This window comes from Dermacentor variabilis, chromosome 2 (genome assembly GCF_050947875.1).
Source record: "Dermacentor variabilis isolate Ectoservices chromosome 2, ASM5094787v1, whole genome shotgun sequence".
Lineage (NCBI taxonomy): Eukaryota > Metazoa > Arthropoda > Arachnida > Ixodida > Ixodidae > Dermacentor > Dermacentor variabilis.
Window position 1 is genome coordinate 62,855,457 of NC_134569.1, and position 24,647 is coordinate 62,880,103.

At 46.9% G+C, this 24,647-nt stretch overlaps 1 protein-coding gene across 2 annotated transcripts in view; it reads right to left on the reverse strand.

Annotated features, from left to right (window-relative positions):
* Positions 1-18,492, reverse strand: part of kkv (hyaluronan synthase-like protein kkv) — a 103,759-nt gene extending 85,267 nt beyond the window's left edge. The window contains exon 1 of one of the 2 annotated variants that reach the window (XM_075680785.1): positions 18,333-18,492. The gene's annotated coding sequence lies outside the window, so the exon portion shown is untranslated. Of the gene's footprint in view, positions 1-11,583; positions 11,827-18,332 lie in introns of those variants that run through there. The other variant, XM_075680786.1, reaches the window with a different exon arrangement.
* Between the last annotated feature and the right edge of the window lie 6,155 nt (positions 18,493-24,647).

Consider the following 24,647-nt stretch of genomic DNA (forward strand, 5'->3'; position numbering starts at 1 on the left):
GCGGATATATTGATCGCTGTATTTTAACGCTTTGCATGCGCAATCATATGGAAAACACAACGTAGTTTACATTAAACGCATAAGAAAATCTGACTGCGTTCTCTTATACGCAGGCGACTAAATTTCACTTCGAGTTTGTAAACATATACACAACGTTCAGCGCCGCTATCTTGTTTGGACAGCCCAACGCAGCTTGCATTGTTTCTCCGATGCTGTCGTCGCGGACATGTCTTTTATTGGCGGCTTCGTAAGACTGAAACAAGCCTAAATGGTCGCTATCCGCTGAGCTGTCTATCAAGCGGTCGATATCGACTTATAGAACACATCACGTAAACATTACCCTGCAGGCATTCGCGGTCTGCCTGTCTCAGCAGGTCCAGCTCGATACTGCGGGCATCCGTTACATTTATTGGGTCCATTCGATTCGCCTCCACTTCCAGAACTACAGCCCGAGAGGTGCTGCGCCTCGCTATTCGTTACACTAGCATACGACATGTCGTTGTCTGCACATCGCCATTCGTTTCGCCCAGTGCAGCAGGGTTTGCGCAGAGCGAGTTCTATTCTGTGCACTCGGCGGGAGAGGTATAGTGCAGAGCTCGTGTATACAGATGCCGGGTCTGGTTATGCATGAGCATGGAACTGGCACTGAACTTCCGCGAACCGAGTTCAAGAAGTGCCGGGTGAATCTAATGCACCTTCTTGACCTGTTGCTGCAGGGTATTAATGCATTCAATAGTTCGTTCAACGTTTGTCTGGTAAGGTGGGGGATTGTAAAAGGATATAAAAAAAAATGGAGGTCGCTAGGTGCAAGTCAACCGACTCGGCGGCAGTGGTTCGACGATTGTGTCGCCCTTCTTCTCGTGCGCGTGAACTCAGGCTAAATGTGCGAACTTTTGTCATTCGCGGATTACGGGCGCACGCAGCGAGAATAAATGTTGTAGATAAGTATCCCAACGCGAAGAAAAGCTCAGGTTCGTCAAGCCACGCGCGTTTCTTGCTACATTCGGCATGGTTTCTCGCTGCGAAACATTGCACGTGATTTTTGTACATTCTCCCTCGTGCTTGTTCTGCGGAGCAACGAGATGGATCGGCTTGTCTTTCACGCCTGCTTGAATATGTCGCTTATTATTTCATCTTTCTTTCTTTCTTTCTTTCTTTCTTTCTTTACCTCGGGCTCAACAACACCAGATCCAACCGGAAATGCGCTGACAACGAACCGACCCAAAAGCATTACGTAACCTGCATGCTAACCTCTCCGTTTCGCGGGTGGTCTCCCGCGTATTACTGCGTCCCGTGTTCTTTTACTGCTTCATGTCCACACACAAATTCGTCTCGCCAGACGGGACTGCGCTTTGTCGCTTCTTTCTCCGGCGTCCTGTTTCTGAAAATGTTCACACCGACGTCATACATAGCCGTGCACGCTCGTCGCGATAAACGAGCGCTCCTTGATAGTTTACATTGCGAACCTCGAGCAGGGCAGAAGTCGTTATAACCGCTGCCAGCACGAGGAAGCTCTGTTGACTCGACTTCGGTTTACCCTCCGCGCACGGGCGGCGCTCTCCGATCCACGTGGAACGCCGAGGGTGGCGACGGACGGCTTTAGTTTCGGTCCGTGGCCCGTCGTAATGCCTCCGCAGCTCCGGCGTTCTGCTCAACACGAGGTCGCAGGTTCGATGTCCGATTACGGCCGCCGCTTTTTAATGGCGGCGTAATGCTTAAAATTTCGTACGACGAGACTTATGAGCCCGCTGCGGAACCCACCTAGTGCGAACGATTCAGGACACCTCGACTCTATACCTTACGCGGAGTCGCTCAGACATTGTCACTGAACCAGCCGTGGCGACTCGGTAGAAACTCGTCTGGTTCACCTCCCTGCCTTCCCCCTCCCCCCCCCCCCCCCATCTCTCTCTTACGAAATTAGTAAGGATCCCACAGTTCTGTGTAGAGCGAAAGGGGAAACTTATTTGAAGAAACGAAGAGAGATCGACCGGAAGTAAAACTCATCTAGGCTGGTACCCTTCTCAGGGGGAAAGGGAGAAGAAAACTGGTGGTATGGGGACCAGCAAAGCCACTCTAGGAACCTAGTACGTACAAATTCGTAGATTTAAGATTCAATAGGACGTGAGTATCACCGACCGTGAAAGCTTTCGGAGTACTAATACAGCGAGACAAGTATATATCAACGAAATATTGCGGCCCTCTACATTGAAACGTAGCTGTGGTTATTTTCCCCGTATGGTAGCACGATCGTTTACCTAGGTCATTAATAGCTATAGTGACGAAAAAAAAATTTCTTTTTCCCTTCAAGTTCGCGCTTTGAAAAAGAAATTGCGGTTTGCTGCACATCGTAAGTACACATTTACATCAGCTAATCTAAGCCTGCCTTGCTCAGAGATTTCATGCAGCGCGCGGATGGCTCTCTGGGTTGACTCATATACGACCCAGGAGGACATATTCAATCAGTTCCGCAAGGACAATGACGAAAAGGCATAAAAATTATTGGCCTCCATGCGGAGTGCTTCAGTACAGGACCTTGCTCCATCCTTCGCGATTACATCATCGAAATTCCGCTGTACACTGTACATAACCAACTAACTCTCCCAGGAGTGAGCGCCCGTCTGGTTCCCATCCACCCTTTCATTCTTCACCAAAATCGTTCGCACACCTCTTAACCGAATGCTCCTTCATGCGCCTTGTCCTCTCCCAGCGGAGGAGGAGGAGCGATCCAGCCGTCTACGCGCCTATGTGGGCCAAGCGGGGTGGAGAAAAAAACAACCGGGAAACAGGGACAACGTCTCGAGCGCAGCGCACGAGATAACGGCGCTGGCGAGAGCGACGTTGTAGCGGAGAAATAAGGCACGCCGCGGCGAACCGGTTGTGTCTTTCTTCCAGCCGGCTGCCTTGCCTGGCTGCTCGGAAAGGGGGGAAGGGGGGTGGGCAGCCCTTTGTGTCTTACGGGCACGAGGCTTCATTCTCTCGTTATAAACGCTGGAGCCGTGCACACCAGCTTATAGTGCGTGCACTATGCACCGTGCCGATGTCTCGTTCGCAAAGCTGTGTCGCGGGCAGCAACAACCGATCTGATTCGGTGGCAGCGAAAGGGCGGAAGGCGTGCGTAGCATATACGTGTAATCTCGCTGTAAGCTTTAGTTGGCGAGCTTCTTGGTTAAACGGATATTAAGTAGGAGCGCTAGCACTTTGGGGCCCGTATTCACAAAAAGAAAGAAGAAGAAAGAAAGAAAGAAGGAAAGAAAGAAAGAAAGAAAGAAAGAAAGAAAGAAAGAAAGAAAGAAAGAAAGAAAGGAAGAAGAGCTCTTACGCTAGAACTGTCTGTAAAAGCATGTGCCAGCCATTCGCGATGTTGCACTTATTAGCGAATGCGGCCGGTCAGAATGGAACAGCTCTTACGGACGGAAAGCTTTGCCAGTTCGGTGACTTATACACGAGTGTACATTACAACAATAAGCTCGTGGCAGGCGTGCTCTCTCTCTCTCCAAACAAGTTCATAATGTGTTTTCAATCATTTTACAAATGGATGTGACCTGCTATGATTCTTGCTGAGCTTGGTCTGGCTTCCTATAATATAAGCTAAAATTCTCTTTATTTTATTTTATGAGAATTAAATGAAAGGAATAAGCGGCCTGCAGGCACATTCAGGCTGAACCAACGTGCTCCTCTACACGCGCTCCCCCCCCCCTTCTCTCTCTCTCGCACATACGCACGCAAAAGAAAGAAAGGGAAAAGAATTAACTCAATTTTATCTTGTAACAGAATAGACAACTGGGCTAGTTGGTTAACAACTTTGTCTGTTAACCCCGGTAAGCGCCTTTGAAAATTTGACGAGGCCATTCTTTTATCTTTTGTACCTGGCAGTACAGCAACAGCGATGGATCGTGACGGGTGTTCAAATGAATCATCGCTAACGCGCTCGTGTAACTAACGTAGGTCAGCTTATGCTGGCAAGCTCCTCCTTTGAAATGGTCAGTCTTTATGCGTGGAATCAAACATAACCGTCTAGTGGAGAAGATTGCCGCTGAGGGACTTTTTAAAGTTCTTTCGCCATAATTGTGTCCGCGATGACGTCACCAGAATCGTTGTCAACTTAACTTTCATTTAATTTTTCATGATTTACTGCCAGCCATCAACAATTAGTGACGTGAAAGTGAGGTACACCCCGATTTCATATGTCCGACACGTTGCTGAGGTGTAATTTACGTTTACGACGCTTTCCGGCGGGCCATGAAAGTTTCCGCCCCCGATAAAATCGACCTATTATCTACTTAACGAATGCTATAGCATTGAAATATCGCTACTTACTAATCTAGTATCACTAAATTGTGTCACCTAGCGGCCCTCGAAAGGCTTTGAAGCGTCCTGTCATTGCCGCCTCTGTCTCGATGCACTGTCAATTTTCGATAGGACACTTCGTTCTCCCTTTCCAAAATTAGCCGGGTTAAGGATTGAAAGTTGTCCATAAAATTGACTCGGTGCATACTCAAGTCTGTGTGATTTTACTGTAAAGTACAGTTTTCTATAGCATCCTAAATGACCAAAGTTTCCTAATGATGACCAAATCACAAAAATGCAGTCTGTACAAGCATCCCGCCGCACATCCGCGATAGGAATTCAGTTGCTAGTTCGGCGCTGTAAGTTAGCGAGTAAAATTTTATTGCACAGGATGGCTCATTGGCCTTGGGTAAGGGAAGGGAAATAAGGGTAATCAGCGCTGTGGGTGTCCATTCTGATCTGTCCGTGTCTCTTGCGTCAGGAAATTTTGGTAATGCAGCACCTACTAGCCAAACGTTCAGCCTTGGTGATTCTCAGTGGCATTATAAACTGCCCAATGCGGTCGTCACACCAGAAGTCGGTCAAGGCCCTGTTGAAGTTTCTAAGTTCGAGTGGCCTGTTATAGAGGCGTTGATATGTACTTCTACGCTTTTACCACACCCTACATTTATTTTCCACGCGTTTGCTTTCTTTCTCGTCGAGTATTTCCGCTTCTATTTCCCCTATTATCCTTCCTCAAGCGCATGGTAGCAAACCAGGAACTTATCTTTCAGTTAACCTTCCAACCTCTCCCATATAATTTTTCTCTTCTCCCCTCTCTCTATTAGAACAGCTTCTCGGTATAGCTGGCATTAAGAAAAAAGGAAAAAAAAAGAAGTGAAAAACTTTACTTCTTTCCGGCTCAACAGCTTAGAGCTCCTATTGTCTATTTTGGTTTTCGTCCATGAACATCGTCATCTTGAAAACTAGGATGATGCGCATGGCCAAAATTTCGAGTGAAGTCGACGAATACAAATATTAGCGAAAAAATGTTGTAAAAAAAAAGAACTTGTCCCGAATGCTGCTTTATTTCCTTTCTATTTTCAGAAAGCAAGAAGACACGGGAAGAAAGTGAGGGTCACGTTGATGGCCTTCAAAGACATGTGATATCGTATGCACACGCGGGTCTGGTTGACTGGGCACTTATGAATCAGCACCTTGTGAAACCCCGTAACAAACTGTGTGATTATCACACCGACAACGCAAAGTTAAACCATATAGAAGGTCAGGGCTACGTCATGCCTTACTACCACCGTACGATAAATATTTCCGCCTTGCGTTAAGCAGCAGGGCGTGAGGCTGCAGTATGCCGCACGACAGAGTGCCTTTTCATACGACAGTGCGGCAGTGTTAAAAACCTTGCAGCAGAAAAGTACGACAGACTCACAAAGTACCCACAGCTAAACGGAAGCTTCCGTCATGCACTGCCTCCGTAGTGGATAGAGAAGTGGTTCGTTGTGAGAAACGAAAGGTTGGCGCTATCTTCTTCAGCCCTAGCGCAAGCCAAGTGTCGCGTGCATTCGGCGTGTCCCCCCCCTCTCCTTAAACTCTTCTTTCGGAACGGCATTCATACGCGCGCGGTGGCTTGTCAACGTATTTACCTTCGCCTGGCGTTTCTCAACAAAGCTAAGCCGAACATGGCAACATTCCAACGAGGCGACCGGTATACCGTCTTCCCTCGCCTCAACACTTGTTATCGCCGCGTTTTTCACTCGACTCTTCATACTATTTTTGCTTCTGTGGAGTAATGACCTCTAACGTGCGCTGCGAGGCTTACACACGAAAGAGTAGACTGGAGAGCAAACACAAAAAATCAATAAATAAAAAAAAAAACAACGCAGGCGAGTGTTTACTTTCAAAACGGACGTGCATCGACTCTTGACTTTCCCTTGCGAAGCAATGCCACCAACTTCAAGGTCAGTCGTCGTTGTTGAGTCCACACTAGACCTGCGGGGTCGCTAAACTTCTGACGCTAAAAATCGCTCACCGTGTCTAACACGTCTTCAGAGCGATCAACGAGGGAGCCGTCACCGGGTTTTTTTTTTCTGGAAAGGAACTTTCTTCCAGAAGGCTCGAGAAGCAAAGGGGCGATTCACTTTTCCCCCGTCCACACCACCACACAGCGCGCGCGCACACACACACATGCACGCACGCAAACAGACAGGGGGACACGTGTATACTCGTACCGGTTGGAAGTACTCGAAGAAAGGGGATGCGTTAACAAAGACGTTTGGTTCCCGCTGTTCAATATGGGAGTCACTCGTCGCATTTTCTTTTTCCTTTTTTCTCAAGTAGTGCCTGCCTGTACCGCACTTCTCCCTTATGCAATTCCGGTACATTATTTCAATCAACTATTGTGTACCTGCCCTCGCTACGATGTCCAACGCCTCTCTCTGCGGGCAACTTTACGCCGACTGGACTCGAGACCGTTCACCGAGTCAAAGATACTCGGACCGTGGCCACACCCGTCACTGGCTCGAAAAGTGATTCGCGCACTAGTGCAGTACTTGAAGTGCACCGGCTTAAGAGGCCGTTTATAGTGTCCTTGTGTATGGCGTCCCTCCCACAAGTACTCAGTGCTTACTCTCTCCCTTTCTTCCTCTTTCTATTCCCCTTTCCCCCACCCCCAGTGTAGGGTAGCAAACCGGATGCTGTTCTGGTTGACCTCCCTGCCTTTCCTATCCTTGCTCTCTCTCTCTCTCTCTCTTTCAATCAACATAGTTTCAGTTATTAAAAAAATTGCTTGCTGATGCCACAGAGTCACGACACGATAAGATCAAGGGCTCGTCATTGTATGTGTTTCCTGCGAGAGTCTAAGATTCCAACGTGGCACTAAACCCAAGCCGTTGTGATCGATGAGTAAGTCAAACTCGATGGGCAAAGCTGCCGCCGGAACAACCTCGCTTTCTTGTGCGAGGAGTTCTAGCTAAAGGGAAAAAAAATGGTTAAGGAGAAGCGTCGACGGTAATAATGGTCCCTTGTGCGTGTGAAAGCCGTAAGTCATCGAATCGAGGAGAGAAAATGCCTCCCATTATAGTAAGGACAGCGAGATATAGGTAATTGTTCGTATCAAGCCGAAACACACATTTTCCCGTAAAGCACGAATGCGCGCATTGTATTTTTTTTCCTGGTATAGACAGTCAGTCACCTTAGCGCTGTCGCGTAAGGCTGGCTAATGAAATAAACTATACGCCTTCGTGACAACCTTGTCGCAAGCATGCCTACAGTTGCCGCTTTTGTTGTTACATAAATTGGTATACAGCACATGTAGTGCAAAATAATATTTTAATTTATTTTTAGTTCGTTTACGACGTGAGTGTTACTTTAATGCAGATCACTTCTTCGTTCGACATTGTTATTGCCGCCTTAAATATAGCATGGACCAACATTGTTTCCCACATTCGCTTAGCCTTACGTTTATTTATTATCCTCTTTTTTAACAGTAATAACAAACCTATTATTACATTTATCCGCTGTGACGCTCACAGCGCTCTATCATCAGTCCATATTATTGTTTCACCTGTAATGACTAGAAATCGTTAGTTCGTATATTTGAAGCAATGAGTCTTCTGCTTTCAGCTCCGAGTTATCTCTGTTGTGAGCTATGTGAGCACTTCTAGGTTGAATTCACAAGCAGCATCTATAGTGAGGAGTATACAGGGTGTCTTTCGTATAGCTGCATCAAATATTTAAAAATTACCCATGGCAGATAGCACAATTCTAACTCTTGGATTAAATTACTCGATGAGGCCGCCACCACTTATGCGAGAAATGAGAATGGTTAATTGTATAATGATGATAGTTAGGTTAATTTACTTTCTTATTTAATTTATTTACGACATATATTTCAATCTCCGAATCGTAGCTAGGGTGTATGCAAGGCATATCGCCTTAGAAGGAATTCTGAGGATGACATCGGTTTCGAGATATGCGTCATCAAACTTTGCCGCAAAATGTACTGTTGTTCCACTTACTTTTTCTCTCTCTTCTTTTTTTTTTTTTTTTTTTTTGCGGAACGCTGTTTTGTGCATTGAAGCACAGAAGTAACTGGAACGCGTATGCATTTCGTCGGACACCTTGAAACTAACATCTCGAAAACAGCGCAGCCCTGAGAATTCGTTCCAAAATACACCTTGCGAAGTCACTGGCTACAATTAGTTAATTGAAATATGTGCCGTATTGTAAGTAATTCAAAATATAGTTAGTGTATTTGTGTTAATTATTTAGGTAAGCATTTCGATTTCTCGTAGAAGCAGTGGCCGCCGCAATGAGTAATTCAGTGCAAGGGTCGGAATTGTGTTGTATGCTACGGGCAATCTTTAAAAACTTGGTGCAGCTAAGGGAAAAGAAAGACATCCGGTATACTGCGTATTGTCGGCTGCGCTCAAAGCCAATTCTTATGAGCGAGTCTGCTCGGTCATAAAGCGCGAAATTTAAAATCATGCACGAAGCTCATGAGCGATCAGCTTGCAACAAACAAATGCAATAACGCTCGTGTACTCGGATTAGGTGCACCAAGAACCCCAGATGGCCAGAATAATCCGAATTACCTCACTACGGCGTGCCTTACAATCATATTGTGCTTTGGAAAGCAAAACTCCACAATCAATATTATTTTTTTTAGCTTGCGATAAACGTTGAAGCGAAGCAGTACTTGTAGGCTGAGCTTCCAAACGGTCTTTCTTTGTGACGAACAGCGGCGTATATCATGCGGCACTCAAAGCTTATCGCTACGAACAAGGCTGCACGACTGATGAATGTAATATTGCGTTTGAAGCCCTCGTGTGCTCGGCTCGCAATAACAACTACGGTGAAGCATATTCGCACTTGTAGGCTGAGCACTCAAACAATATTTCTCTACAGTGAAGAGCAACGTATCATGTGTCAGTCAAAACCAATCCTCGACAACGAGCCTGCTTGATTGGCGTAACATCTACGTAATACAGGTTGTTTCAGCGAACACTTTCAACAATATTTAAACGTTGCCTGTGGCAGATATCATAATTCTATTTCATGAGCCGGTCTACTCGAAGCAGCGGACACTACATACAAAAAAAATAATATGGAAAATTGGCTAATTAACAAGAATTCACTAATTAACTTTTAAGCTCATTATTTTATGAACCATATTGCAATTTACAAATTCTAGCAGTGGACTTCGCAAAGCGGATCCACTTGGAACGAATTCTCAGGACGGCACCAGTTTCGAGTTATAAATTCCCGAACTTTGCGGAGAAATGCACTGGCGTTCCAGTTACTTGTGTGCTTCAGTGCATGAAGCGACGTTTTGTTAACAAATTACCTCGAACGCCAATGCATTTCTCCGTAAAGTTCGGGAATTTATAACTCGAAACGGGTGTCATCTTGAAAATTCGTTCTATGTGGATCCGCCTTGCGAACTCCATGGCTAGAATTCGTAAATTGCAATATGGGCCATAATGTAATTAGACAAAAACTGTATTAGTCAATTTTTATTAATTAGTCGATTTTGCATTTCAATTTTTGTGTGCAAGCGCTTCGAGTAGACCGGCTCATGAAATAGAATTATGATATCTGCCACAGGCAACCTCTGAAAATTTTTGAAAGCGTTCCCAGAAACACCCTGTATAGGGCTTAAAGCAACCGTGTATTGGCAACATCAAACTGTCCCACACATTGTTGTGATGTTTCGTCCTTCTTTTTCTATCTGTGCTCGTGCAATGCCCGCGTGCGCACATGTCGCTGTTGTAACACGTCACGTGGAAGTTCCACCAATCAACGTTTACCAAAGGTATGCACAGCTATCAAAAGAGAAAGCAAGCCAGGCGAAAAACAGAACGGCCAGGCAAACCATCACGGAATAATTGACGCAATAGTGGCTTCTTAAAATGTCTCTGTGACACCAGCAAGATGACTGCGTTGCTTGCAAACTCATGCTCATCACCTACAGCTACGCAGCAACACACGTTGTGCGAGCAAATGCAAGTTCGGTGATCCCGTTTTTTCTTGTTGTGACATCCGACACGAGTCACCGAAGGAAGCATACTCGGAGCCCTTCTTTTTCTTGCTTTCTAATAATTGAGTGCAAGTGAGGATTAATTGTCTTTCTACGTCCGCCTACACGCGATCCTATACACATCGGTGCGAGAGAGGCACCGTTCCACCGGTACACCGCCTGGCGCAACACAATGACGAATCTGGGCGACCCCTTTTACCCCCCTTCCCTCTCCTCCTTTCTCGAAGCAGCGCTGCAGCATCGACGCAGCTTAAAGCGCTGTGACTATACGGTGCCGCAGCTCGCGAGGCGTTTCAAAGTGTCGGGAAGTAACGGCTATTCCGGATGGAGAAAAAAAAGAGAGAGAGAGAGAGAGACTGCCGTGGTTCCCGCAATGGCATAAGGCTCGTTCCGCCGGCACTTCCGGCAACGCTATCAGCCCATTGAAAGAGGCCCTTCGAGAGGTGCTTCGGAAACGGCGCTCTGCGAGACAAAGGTTTTCCGGTGACTCCTTACACGTTCGATTGCGGGTGACCACTGGAGTGTGCTATATATACTTCTGGTTTTCGGTTTCTTTTTCACGTAAACGCCGTGGACCAATCGACTGAGGTCGCCAAAAATACAGTAGATGCAGAGCTGTAGTTTTGCGCCAGCTACATTAAAGCCTAGTCTTTGAAATGGGCCATACTTTCTTTCTCTCTATCTTCTCACGTGTCCTTTATTTCTCATTATCTCCTTCTTGTACGCTTCCGGTGTCATCACAGCTGCCATATGCTACCTATACACCTAGGTCTACTCAGCCGTTAATGGTGTCTCGGACGATGGATCATATATAACCGCTCACGTCCCTGGCTAATCCTTAAGATTGATCAGTGAACTTAACAATTATATATTATTGTAAACAGGACCTTCGATCGCGAAGAAAAAGTGATGCTGAAATTGCTGAACCTTTACACACAGTCGCCCATAGAACTATTAGTCGACTGAGGAAACGGCAGCCAGCGAGTCAAGCACTGCGCAGCTTCAGAATCGCCCAACCAGTCCTCCGTAACAAAGCCTAATCAACCTACTGCAAGTGTCAAGGACACTTGCAAAGCTATCGGTCTGCCGGGTCAAAAAGGAAGCTACGCGGCAAGCAATCCGCGAAGGCCCTCACCACACGGCGCATACGGAAGAGCGCTAAGCTGCCTCGGCGCCAGGCAAATGCTTCGCGGCGCGCGCAACAACCAGGCTTGCGCAGTAAGCTCCAGTCGCCGTCTCCTTATATATGTGTGTATACTCACTGAGACAAACGCAATGGGCCCACGTAGCACGCCTGGCTGAATGCTGCGATGAAGCCACCGAGCGCGGGCGGCCGGGGCCTCGTCCCACGGCATCGTGTACACGAGGCGAGGCCTCGGAGTCTCTTCGCGAGCAGTGCAGGCAGCGTGCGGGGCTTGTTCGCCCCCGCCGCCACCGTCACGAGGCCGAGTCGGATGCACTCCGCACACTTCGCTCACGCTGGAAGCCGCCTTCCTTGCGAGGCAACGCGGTGCACCCCCGCATAACGCGACGCGCCATGTGTTACACGCCCGCGGAGAACGAACGGCCTTTTCTTCTATTGTCGCCCATGTCATTTGCCGCGATGCGCAAGCAGCCGATGCGCCCGCGTGCCTCCGGCTGGGAAAGTGCCAGGAGAGACGCGCAGATTGAAAGGAAGAGAGAACTGAAATATAGGAATGCGTGGGGGGCTCGCAGTGGGGGAGAAGGCCGGGGAGAAAACGAGAAGCCGCGGCTGAAATGGTCGTGAAAGCCATGATGTGTCGCTACGAGGAAGCGCGAGGAAGCATATAGGCGTGTGGTTGGTTATGATCTCTCACGTCTGCTGACCGCGGTGTGTTAGTCGCGACGTTGTCGAGAAGGAAGACGAATATTGCAATCGAGTTGACGCGAGACGAAGGTCGCAGCCAGAGCAGTGCTACATCGTAATGTAGCAGGTGGGGTTCTTCCTTGACGGTGTAAGTGCCCGCAAGTTCAAGGATATTCGCGAAATCCGCATTGCTTTGTGAGCTAAACTCTTCGTGCTATACGTTCAATAAGAGTTCTATATTTAGAACATCAACTAATGATATCAAATAATGATATCCAAGCCGTTAATTCAGCAGTTTGGATGATCAAACAATTAGACCCCATGTGGTATAGCTAACGGCTTAGACGGTCTACTTACAGGGTTCGCGATGACACGCACTATAGTATCAGCAACAGAATTTGCCATACATGTTTCAGGCCTTTTTCCTTGCGGTCTTTACTTGAAAAACGAGATTCCTGAAATTCGGAATCCGGTTGACGTCGGACAAATATACAAAGGCACGTAACAATGTATTCATATCGGTTGCCACGGAAACAGTTGCCGACACCAAGCGGTATTGAGCCGAACCCTGAGGGGACGTTCGCTTCCAAATGAAAACCCATGATCACTGCAGTATTCTGACTGCACCCACTTTAAATATGCACGCATGCGTTTTCTTTGGTCTTCTGAAAACAGATTATTTCCGGTAGAGATCGGAAACAACGTGCCGACGGGTCTCTGGAGTGCAAGAGCCTCGCTGTGAGTAAACATTAACCAAGGAAAATCATAGGGGGTTTAATAGGCTTCTTCTGCAGGGCACAGAGAAGGGGAGAGAAGGATGCACTAAAGTGTGTAGCTATCTGAATTCTGACTGTCTTTCTTTTTTTCTTCTATGGTCAATGCATGCGGTCACTGAGTTCTGAATTGTGAATAGAAAGGGCGGAAATCACGTGAATCGCTCCGATAACACGTCTTCTTTTTTTACGTCATGCTTTTTGTCGATAAGCTGATATACTTATTGGTATCGACAGCAGCGTGGCTTTTGAGAGAGGCATAATAAGCGCGATGAAGCAGGAATGGTTGCCATGCCGCACTGCACAGAGAAGGGAAAGTTGCTTTCCTTTATGCCGCCCTCGGTTTGAGGAGCTGCGCTAAGTTTTGCTTGTGCCTAAAAAATAATATGCAGATTTTTTTTTTTCGTCTTAAAGGTTACTTGAAGGCCGCTATATTATACATGAAGCACGCAAGAGCTCGAAGACAGTTCGATGTCCACTATAGTGCCATCTGTATATATATATATATATATATATATATATATATATATATGCACGCGGTGCGGGCGTGCTTTTGCGATGTATCCGAGGGTCACGCATTTCACAGACGGATAACATTGGCCAGATTAATAAAGTGAGTGTGCTGATCGACAGAGTGACATTGCTTTCAGCACAGCGACTCGCTACCAGTCACCTTTGGTCTAGTCTCCGTGCCGTCTTCAGTTCGTCTACAGTACGTAAGCGTATAGACGGTTAAATCTAGAGCTGTTATTATTGTGATAACAATTATATGGACAATACAAGCAAATTTTTGCCGTCGCCATGAGGTTCCGTGTATATTTAAGTATATGTATACTCTATCACATGCGTTATATGCGGGTTATATTTCCACACCGTTCTATCGCTATTTCTCCAGCGCCGTCTTGTCCCACAACACATCAGTCCGTATAAGACGCAACAAACGGAGTCACATGTAGCCTTTCCACATGACTTTAGTAATACAGAAAATAAGTGGCCCTAAGCAGTCAGTGATTTCGAGCGATGCGCGCGTAGCAGTTATAGTTGCAGGGAAGAGCGTGGATGGCGGAAAGAGGGCGAAGGGAATAAAGTTGTGTAGTATTACCTCAACATTGCCACCTGGGCACTATAAATGGCAGCGTCGCGGCTACCGTCATTGCCAAACAGGCCCGGAATGCAAAGAAAAGCAAGCACCCTGCACCACGCAGGTTCCGGGCGCACAAGTACGTACACATGTTGCGAAAACGCAAGTAACCGCGGGGAAAAGCGAAGGGAAGGGCACGTGTGGTTTGACACGGTGCTGGCCTCAGTGCGAAAGTAAACGCAAAGGGCACAGTCAAGTAGCACCACCATCATGCACACGTATACCGTATAGAGTGTATCATCGTATATGGGGTCATCACCGTCGCACCCGGCACGCCGCAGCAACGGCCTCGTTCGCTCTGGTTCAGCGCCTTTGTGGCGACGCTCACCCCCTCTCCCCCGAATCAGCACAGCCGGCGAAAATCACAGACGCCGGATTACGCGTCCCTCTTGGAATGTCGTCTCGTACCTGCCGGATGGCTGCAGCCTCTCGTGTGCGCAGTGCCTCTCGCCTCTCAAGAGTCTCAACGTGAAAGGCCTTCTTTTTCTTTTTTCTTCTCTCGAGCAGCCTGCTTTCTATGCGCACTCTGTAGCGAACAGTCCAGCTGTGCAGTGTCCCTTCTTGGCTAGCCACGACTACCCTTCAAGGTGAACTGGTTGATCCGCTAACCCGAACTGGCCCGCGGCATGCGACACCGTTAGCTTCGCTTTTCCTCGTGTCGTTCTCGACGCCGCCGAGGCAACCGCGTAGTCCCGGATGCCAGTGTCGTCGAACACGGCACGCTTATAGCTGTGGGCGCGAATAATCGCGCTTCTCCTTTGCTGGACTCTGACGCGCTGTGTTTGTCGCCTCGGTCCAAAGATATATGCCGCCTTGCGCATAACGCGGAGAATGCGAAACCCGTGGCGCCTCCGGATCGCGCACTCCTCGGAATTCTTTCCTTTTTCGTTCTTTTGTTTCTTTATTGCGACCGTATGTCGCTTCTTTTTCTTTCCTCGGGGAGTCAGTCGGTCGAGCCTTGTCCTTCGCGTCAGAGAATGCGGTCGCGTGCGAGCGAGCTCTGTTGCATATATATGCGAGCACCGTTCCGGCGCGTGCATTTTTACGGCCCGACTTGCCGAGCAAACTGTCGCCCCCTCCGACTGCGCGAAGATCGTGACAAGGGTCGCATACAAGACTAGAAGCGGGCGCTCATTTGCCATGCGTAAACCTTCTATACCGTGACAATGGATTCTTTGTCGGCAGGCCTGCTTTTGAGCCTTTTGTCGTCTCGAGTAAGTGATATTTGCCGCCGCGACAGGACGGACTCCACGGTTACAAATAAAAATAAATGTGTTGAAACAAAGGACAGCGACGGCAGGTATATTGAAGCCAAATCGACTGAGCGCGCTAAGTTGCCATCTACGTGGCTACGCAACGCTTAGACAAGGAATCCTTCAAATGCCACTCAGCGCATGTCGTAAGGGTCGAAAAGTGAGACCTTGCTACACTATTTCATTTCAGGAGGGAACTGCTATGTATGTTTGCATTTGGCGTTGGTTGTTTTATCTCCCCATCTGGCGCTTTTATAAAGCAATATTTTCTTTTTATGCAGCATATTACGCTCTACGTTTACCAATCGCCGCGGCTTGAAATAGCTAGACTGATGCGCGTCGGCCGTAGTTAAGTTCCTCTGCTGGGCTTCTAGCTCGACAGTCACTTTGTTCATATTGATACTGCATTGTTCTCTGCATCGAAATAAGTGTGTCTCCTGGCATTTATTCGCAAAGTATACTTTGCGTATAAATATGTGCTCTCTCTCTCTCTCTCTCCTCCCCATCTTTCATCCCCCCATCCCGCTCCCATGCTTAGTGTAGCAAACCGGTTGAGCTAAACTGGTTAACCTCCCTGCCTTTCCTTCTCCGCTTCTTCCTTTCTTACGCTGCCAACATTTCACTTACACGTACCAGTTTGCTCTTTCTAGTTGCCTTTCTTTTAGCTAAATGCAAGTAGGCCAGGTTAAAAGGGAAGTTAAGCCTACAAAGAATCGGTACATATCTCGATGGATGCTTCAGCTTGACGAAGCTGGCGAAGCCGTGCTGCCGTTGTCATACAGAACAAAATTTATTCATTCATGAAATGAGGCGAGCAGCATACGTACCTAATGCCTCTTAGCGTATAAATGCCAGCGAAATTGCAATCGTTTTACTTGAATGTTCCTCTCCCAGTTTACGAACAGCTATTCATTACGCTTGTTGCTCCCTCCGTCTTTCACTTGCGCTCTCTCTATGCTACTGCGGTATGCGAAGCTTGCCGACAGAGGCAAAAAGCCCCCTACATTCCACGTGCGCTGATGGCTGAGGATTGAGTCTCAGAATCGATGTCAGCAATCCAAACAAAATGTTAATTCACCCTGTGAGCCTGTGGGAATGACTCGTTGTTAACAAATAAAATATTTGACGCATGCGTTTGAATGGTAGAATTAATACTCAGTCATTGTCGCACTGCCTTCTAGCTATCGATTATAGCTGAACGCGCGGGCCTTTATCGAGTCAACCTGACTGCATGCTTCGGTTGCCTTTTATTCAATTCAATATACGTGCTGAATTCTCTATTTCAACAAGCGAAAAAGCCACAATTGTCCTCTGCTCCGCGCTTAGGGAGACGGTTAATTCGGTAACTTCTGGCTGTCGGTAACTTCTGGCTGTCAGAGGCAAAGACTATATTATAGTGCAAGACCTCGCAATAAGGATGTTTCCCCAACTAGAAGCACACACAACAGGTGCATTCCTTCCTCGAGATAAGCTAAATTGAGGGTCCCATATCCACGCAACTTCTCTTGCACAACAGCCGCCCGCGATTGGCCACCACTGCCACGATCGCATCGTTATCTGTTCGATCACTTTCATAAGGCGACGGGTGCCGGCGAATAAGAAAGCGCTCTTACACAAGATATGTTTTCTGTAAATACAGGCCCTGAATTTCCGCTGGTTCGAAGATTTCGTGAGCGCTTTGTATGGCAGCTGTGGTGGCTGTGTAGCGCCGGTCGTTGCATATTTGCCACCCGCTTACAGGGAATTACAAGTTAAATCAATTCGCAATAAGGGGCGTTATGTATAGCGGGCCCAAACTTAGCAGTAACTGTCTACCCCGAGTATCAAAAAAAAAAAAAAAAGAAGTTGAGCCGACTGTTGATAGGTTCTGCGTGTGCACAGTACTACGGAAAATGTGTTTTAATGTACACTTATCAAACTTCAATTTATTTCTGACGTCCAAGGTGCACGAGCGGTAAGTGTATAATCTCTTGTCACTCGCTGTTAGCCAAAAAAAAAAATATAAAAGCTTTATTTTCCTTAGCGTTGTGTGCCGTAAATCGGCTCCTGAACTTTGGGAAACGACGATGGAGCGCGGGCGGAGGGGTACGGCTAGCTGCACACGAAATTAGCATTGTAGCAAATGCCGGCAATGGCTCCGGCTCGACGTCGCTTTCCGTATGCGGCCAAAAAACTGGTATTCATGTCACCGTTTACAAATGCGTTTTGACATGGTCGCTCTGTCGTTGTGGCCATAGTGCTATACATAATAACCCTTACTTATACATACCGAAAGTCGTGCAATATGACGAGGTTTATTTATTTGCTTAGTTAAAGATGACAGGGCTGTACGACTCAATGACTGAAAAGGACAATGATGGCATATGCGTTGGTCTCGTCCGGTCCGTACTAGCGATAATCGGCGTGTGAGGAGCAATCCTCGGCCCATGCTGTATGCTAAAAGAACTTCACCTCGATGTCAGTGGCCAAGCCAAATTCGCGATCACCTGTCACTCGACGAAAGTGGTGCGGTGACCATTAGCGCACGCTCGCTTCGTTTTTATCCGTCAAAGGAGACGCGACTGTCGGTCTGCTCCACGTCCCACACTGCAGTTCGACGGCGTATGCAGCTATCACTACTGAAATATTAATCAGAGAGCTTTTAAGACTAGCAAATGCCGAAAGGGTACATTCAAGAATGGCAGGCCATGCATGAAGTGTACGCACATGGACGACGCAGTCACGCGGTCGTCGCTTGAGCCCAACGACGGGCGGCACACCGGCGACGTCTGATCACCGCAGGGTGGTGACCGTACCTTCATCCGGTTCCAACTTTGAAGGAGGCGCGGTTGTCACCCTCTGTACTCCGTGCTCATCGGGCTGACACCGTGCTAACGAGTCGTATAGCTTCGACTGACACTGACTGAGAAACCGGCGACAGCTGTGCATTCACATGACAGCAGGTTTCGCGCACGGACACCCGCGAGACCACAAAGTCGCGCCTCGGCGGCGTCCACACGCGTAGATGAGCTCTCACCTGGCTTTCGCGCTGGACACGGGAGTAGGAGCGATGGCCAGCCGCTCCGGAAAGGTAATCCAAAGAGTGGTTTCTCGGCGCGAGCGCAGGAAGGGGGGAGCACTCAGGGATGCTTCGGCAAACTGGTTGCTCCACGGGCGCTCATGACCGACTGGGCGACTCGAAGATCGGGGTCGCCGCGAGGAGTGCTCGTGACGTCACCGAGGCGTGCAGCGAGGGGGAGACAACAGGCGGCCCCTTCTACTTCTTTCTCGCGATAGCGAAGGAGGCGGTGTGGTGGTCCGGTGGTCGGTGGAGAAAGCGCGACCACGTCGTTGCACCGGCTCCTACGCGCGCCTGGGCTACGGAGCGGAGCGCCAGCGCTGATAGAGCCGCCTCGATAAACGAGCTGCGGCTGTTCCACTGCTGCGTTTACACCGCTTTTCTCTCTCTCTCTCTCCCTAAGGTACGCCTGCCGCGAAGGTAAGACTCTCGCGAAAGCTTCGGGGTCTGCGAGAGAAAGTGGTTCTACTGTGGGAATGTCTTCGATGAGATGCCAGCGTGGAACATGCGCGAACGCTTCTAGTATCCGCCGGAGAAAGCGATCGTACTGTAAGGTTGTTGTCAGTGGGGGGCCAGAGCCGTTCACTATAACTGGCACTGCGATAAAGCAGGGTTCATCTGAGAAGAGGAGAGCGGATCCGTTGTGGTCGTCGGTCAACAAATTAGCAAACTCTTTTCGATATTGCAAGAAGTATGAAAGCGAAGATGAAGGAAGCGCGGATATAGTTAATCTGTTGCTCAGGGACGGTATTGTCAACGAATCAGTTTTGGCCGCATCACTTTCAGTGCGTTTTGGTTGGCTAAGGCAGTGAAAATGCATATGACGAAAGAAGCAGCACGCTTCTGATCACCGTTATTTTCTCATCATGGAGTTTCGTAGTGCATGTGTTCGGCGCTTCAATGAGGCGTCGCATTGGACGATACGCCGCGCAAGTGAAAGTATCCCCGAAAGTAGTTGATTCAGAACATGGCCCAAGCATGCCGTTATATAGACTGACATGCGGAGCCCTTCGAAACTATAAGCATTCTCATATCAGAATGCGCAGAGTGACAAAAATGAGCCTTCACTGTCACTTACGAAACTGATGTCGCGCATGCTGAATCTCGCCAGAGTGCTTTGCTGTTTTAAGGCGCTTAAAAGAAGAGTGAAAAGAAGACCACATTAGTAAAACACGTCCAGTATCATCAAATAAATCGAATCAAACAAAGTCCACTGACGCGACAAGGTTGCGCAGGCTTTTTACGATTTTCACATGGGTTAAAGTGAAGACAATAAATGTAAGATATAGTACAGTCTGGTTAACGAGTTCAAGATCTTCAATTGTTAACCTTTTCATAAAAATTTCCACGTGATGTGAGGCTAACGAAGCGTCATACGGTGCTCGGCATATACTTCACTATTTATTTAAGAAAACGACAATAAAAAAAAAGGAAGGGAAAAAAAAGAATGATATTTATGAAATAGCTCGAACAGGTTTGCTAGGAGGGAGGAGGAAAAAGCCGTTCCTGTTCAAATAGACTGCAATCACATTTACTGCATTTTCTCATCTTTTTTTCTTCCATTTATTTCACGCGTATCTATTTATTTATTTTGTAGTAAGATTTTGTATATCTCGCTTGGCGACCTTCGGCAGAACTGAGACAGCGAAAGCCTTCGTTGAATATTTGCCACCTGTGAAGTGCCTATGAGCTCGTGCTGGCTTTTACGGCCTGTTTCGTAGCAGCCATGTCTCCGTTTTTCTTCATTAGATTTTATTTTTCGGCAACAGGGTTCGGATTTGCAACACCGGTGATATTAAATGAGGCACTGATGTGAAGCTACTTTTCAAGTAACATTTCTTAGTGCCTAGCATTTAAGTATTGAACGGGCCGATGAAGCTTTACTTAAAGCCTTTCATCAGACAAATGAACTTTGCTTACGCGGAAAGCGGGAACTCCGCTCGAAAGAACGTATCGTTATATATATATATATATATATATATATATATATATATATATATATATATATATATATATATATATATATATATATATACTTAAGGTCAAGTGGAAGTGGATACTGAAGTGGATTCCACGTGCTTAATCTATGGCTACGTGGTGTAAGAATCAGAGTAGTTGCGTTCCTCATTCATGACATAAAATTCGACACGTGGAACAACACAAAATAAATTTGAGTAATATTACATCACGTCGCTATAGATTACGCACGTAGAATCCACTTCAACTTTCTCATGTTAATGGCACTCTCAGTGCGGTAGCCATGCACATTTTTCAGAAGCTGTTCCTAATGAAGCACCTGAAGTGTGTTTGACGTAACATACGCGTACATAATGGACCAATGTTTCTCGAAGACTTAACATCTTCTAAATTCTTAATGTGCACTGGATCGAATCATGCACACATCTTGTGTGCTTCGACTTGTTTACAATAAAATAATTTCCACTTCAACTGTCCAGAAAGTTAGGCACAGCCGTATATTGTCAAAAAAAGAAAGAAGGGGAGGGGAAAAGGAGAGTAGCCATGAGAAGTTGACTTGTTCTACTGCGATGTCAACATATGGAGCAGAAACTTGGAAGTTAACGAAGAAGCTCGAGAACATATTACGGTACGCGCAAAGAGCGATGGAACGAAAAATGTTTGGTGGGACGTTGAGAGACATGACGAGAGCGGTGTGGATCAAAGCGCAAACCGATATCCGGTATTCCAGATCACATTAGGATAATAAATGGAGCTGGGCAGGCCACGTAATGCGTAGGGCAGATAATCGGTGGATCATAGGAGTTACAGAATGGTTGCCAGGGGAAGCGAAGCACAGTCGAGGATGCATAAAATTAAGTGGATTGATGAAATTCGAAAATTTGCAGGCGCAAGTTGGAATCGGCTAGCGCAAGACAGAGATATATACTTGACATCACTGGGAGGTGCCTTCGTCCTGAAGGGGACATAGAAATATGATCATTATGATGATGATAATGACGACGACGACGACGACGACGACGACTGCACTGTCAGGGTATCACGATCACTAAGACTTCCATGATTGACATGATCGCTCACAGCCTTGATCAATGCGCCGAGAGGTACGACGGAACATTATAAAGCCGAATTTCCTACACTGATGTTCATTGAAGCGCCAAATGCAAATTTCTCGAGTAGGCGTCATGGGTGTCTGACATGTAAGCTGTATGAGGTAACGTTCCTCGTGGGTGATGGCCCGTTTCAAGATGCTGTCGAAGCGCCTCGGCCACGGTTGGATGAGCGTGCGTGACCTTCGTTGGCAACAACCTTTGCTGTCCTTGGCATTGAATGTTGTGTTGGAATCCAACTGCTCAATCACACGACACAGAGACCGAGAACTCCTTGCTTGATTTGATGAAATAGCATCCACATACCTGAACGATTTCTATAGCGCGGAACTCATTTACTGCATGCGACTGTGTTTCATTCGTCTTATAACCACGGCGAAGCTGGGGATGACGAGGTGCCCTGACAACGACGCGACCAACGACGACGGCTTGATGTGTGCGATTGCGGCTGCTGTCATCAGCAGTGTCACGGAAAAGACGGACGGACGGACGGACATATCAAACTGAATTTGGAGCTTTTAATTGCTGTCACAGTAAAGCGAGTTCGTGGTAATGATGCATGCCGCATATTTATGTTTAAGCAAATACAAACGCACAAGCCATCATAATAATGAAATTAGGCCTTCTGAAGACTGTAAAACGCCTAAACGTGTCTCCCATTGCATTGACGCTAACGCTTTAGCTAATGTTTTAGCGCACCGGGCCTGGCCTCGTCTCGGTAACATCTAGCCCGGAAAACGTTCAGCTGCCCATCACGCCTCCAATCGGTCGCCGAGGTCAGAAATATTCTAGGGCATCAATTCGACGAGGATCGCATTGCGTTTGCTCCGTCAGCGTGCATTTGTGCTCTGAGCATCTGCGGTGTTTGGGCACAGCATCGCATACACTGGTCGCGCGTGTAGCTTTTTGTATACTGTGCATCGTCTGTAACTGCTGTTGCAGTTACAGCGCGTTTGGGGCTTCGTGAAAATCTTCGACGGCAAGCCCAGGCAATGGCATATCTTTTTAAAAATGCAAGAGGGAGAGCCAGACCTTGTTTCGCGGGACTCGGCTATCAATAGGCCATATTCCGAATGTATGCATTTGTAGGCTCTCCTTTGCTTTTTAGTGGTATTATTTTTTGTTTCTGACGCAGTTAGAGCCGCGCTCTGGAGTAAGTCACAGCGGAACATACATTGTTGAAAAACGTACACATATATACAGGGTGTTTCAGCGAACATACTTTCAAAATTTTGAAAAGGTTGCCTGTAGCAGATAGCTCTATTCTAGTCTATGAGCCGGTGTACTCGAAGTGGCGGACACTACTTGCACAAAAAATTGAAATGCAAAATGGACTAATTAACAATAATTTACAAATTACCTTTTTAGCTAATTATTTTATGATCCATATTGCAATTTACGAATTCTAGCGGTGGACTTTGCATGGCGGATCCACTAGGAACGAATTCTGAGGACGGCGCCAGTTTCGAGGTATCAATTCCCGAACTTTGCGGAGAAATGCATTGTCATTCCAGTGACTGGTCAGTGCTTGAAACGACGTTTTGTTAACAAATTAACTGGAACTTGCGGACTCCACGGCTACAATTTGTAAAGTGCAATATAGGCCATAGTGTAATTAGTTAGAAATTTAATTAGTTTAAGAAACTTAATTAGAAACTCCGGAGGGGCCCGGGCCCCCTCACGAGTTTTCCGAAGGGGGCAGAGCCCCTCCCTAAAATATGGCAATACCTAAAAAATACCTAAAATACGTAAAATGACAATACTAGGGTCTTGTCACCCACATCATTTGAGGTTTCTTTTGAGTTACCTCGACCTTCTCACTTAAAATTTTATTGTGCGTAATAGCGTACTGCATTATTGTTGGCGCGGACGCGCGCGGCTTTTAATTCATAATTTCGCTTTATTTCTGCAATTCCTGAATATAGGAGGACAAACGCATTATAAGGACCAGCGGCGGCTGTCTCATCCGTATTTTCTCATTTAAACATTGTTTTATATTTCCGCTGTAAACACCATGCACATGCACACTATATTTAAATATACACACATTACAAATAGTATTACGTTTTCTTAAAAGAAGGAGGTAGCCAATTGAAAATTATTTCTCAAGGTATGGACAGCCTATGCCTAGAGAATGATTATGTTGTTGTATGTTCACCTCGTTTCAGATCTCTTTCCGTGCTTTTTTTTGACCCTGAAGAAAACCTGCAAACTTCAGTGACCCCTTCAGCAGACTCTTCTATCAACGGCGTGTGAAATGCGCGTGAATGAGATGTGTCTCTGTATTGCGTCTGTTTCCAGTAAGCAATGCTAACGACTCATGAAAAAAAAAACGCTTCTAATAATGTACAATATTTATTAAAGATGGAACCATTGTCACTTGCACGCAGAGGTCATAAATATATGCAGGCAATTGCGTTACTCTAACAAAACCGAGTGGATATTGTTTCCGGTACAGTGGTGTAGCTGCCAGTAATTTTTTTTCATTACTTAGATTTAATTAGGCAATTGTAATTAATTATCTAACTCGAGAAGTACTCGAGTTAGAGTACTTTGGTGAGAGTAACCAAATTTGAAACTAAACTAGAACAACTGGAAGTGAGGCTTGAGGCAAAGATAGAGGCAAAGATAGAGGCGCTAGGAAAGGCGATACTACAGCAAGTGCAACAAATGATGGCTGACTTCGAAGCGAAACTAGCAATATGGGGACCGCAAACAAGTAGGGGGGGGGACCGGTTAAGACGGCCATTAAGCCGTACACTAGGCCCCCGGTACCCGCAGAGGGATTGGAGAACCTGTAACGCCGCCATGGACAGACGAATTAGATACACGATTCGGCAATGGAATTGTAGAGGATACGATCGAAAACGATACATTTTGCAACAACACCTTAAAGACAAAGAAAACCCAGATATTATAATGATGCAGGAAACAAACGGGCTGGCGAAATTGTCGGGTTACAAGTCCTTTGGTACTGCCAAAGGGGAGACGAAGGCGCTAACGACGTTGGTAAAGCGAAATCACGCGGTCGTTCAACACGACACGGAGGAGGAGGAGGAGGAGGAGGAGGAGGAGGAAAAAACTTTATTCTTGTCCTGTACAAGGTGTTGCCACCCGCCTGGCTAGTCCCATGTTGGGACCGGGAGGTCAAGCCTCCTAGCCCTATCACGGGCGTACTGGACAGCCA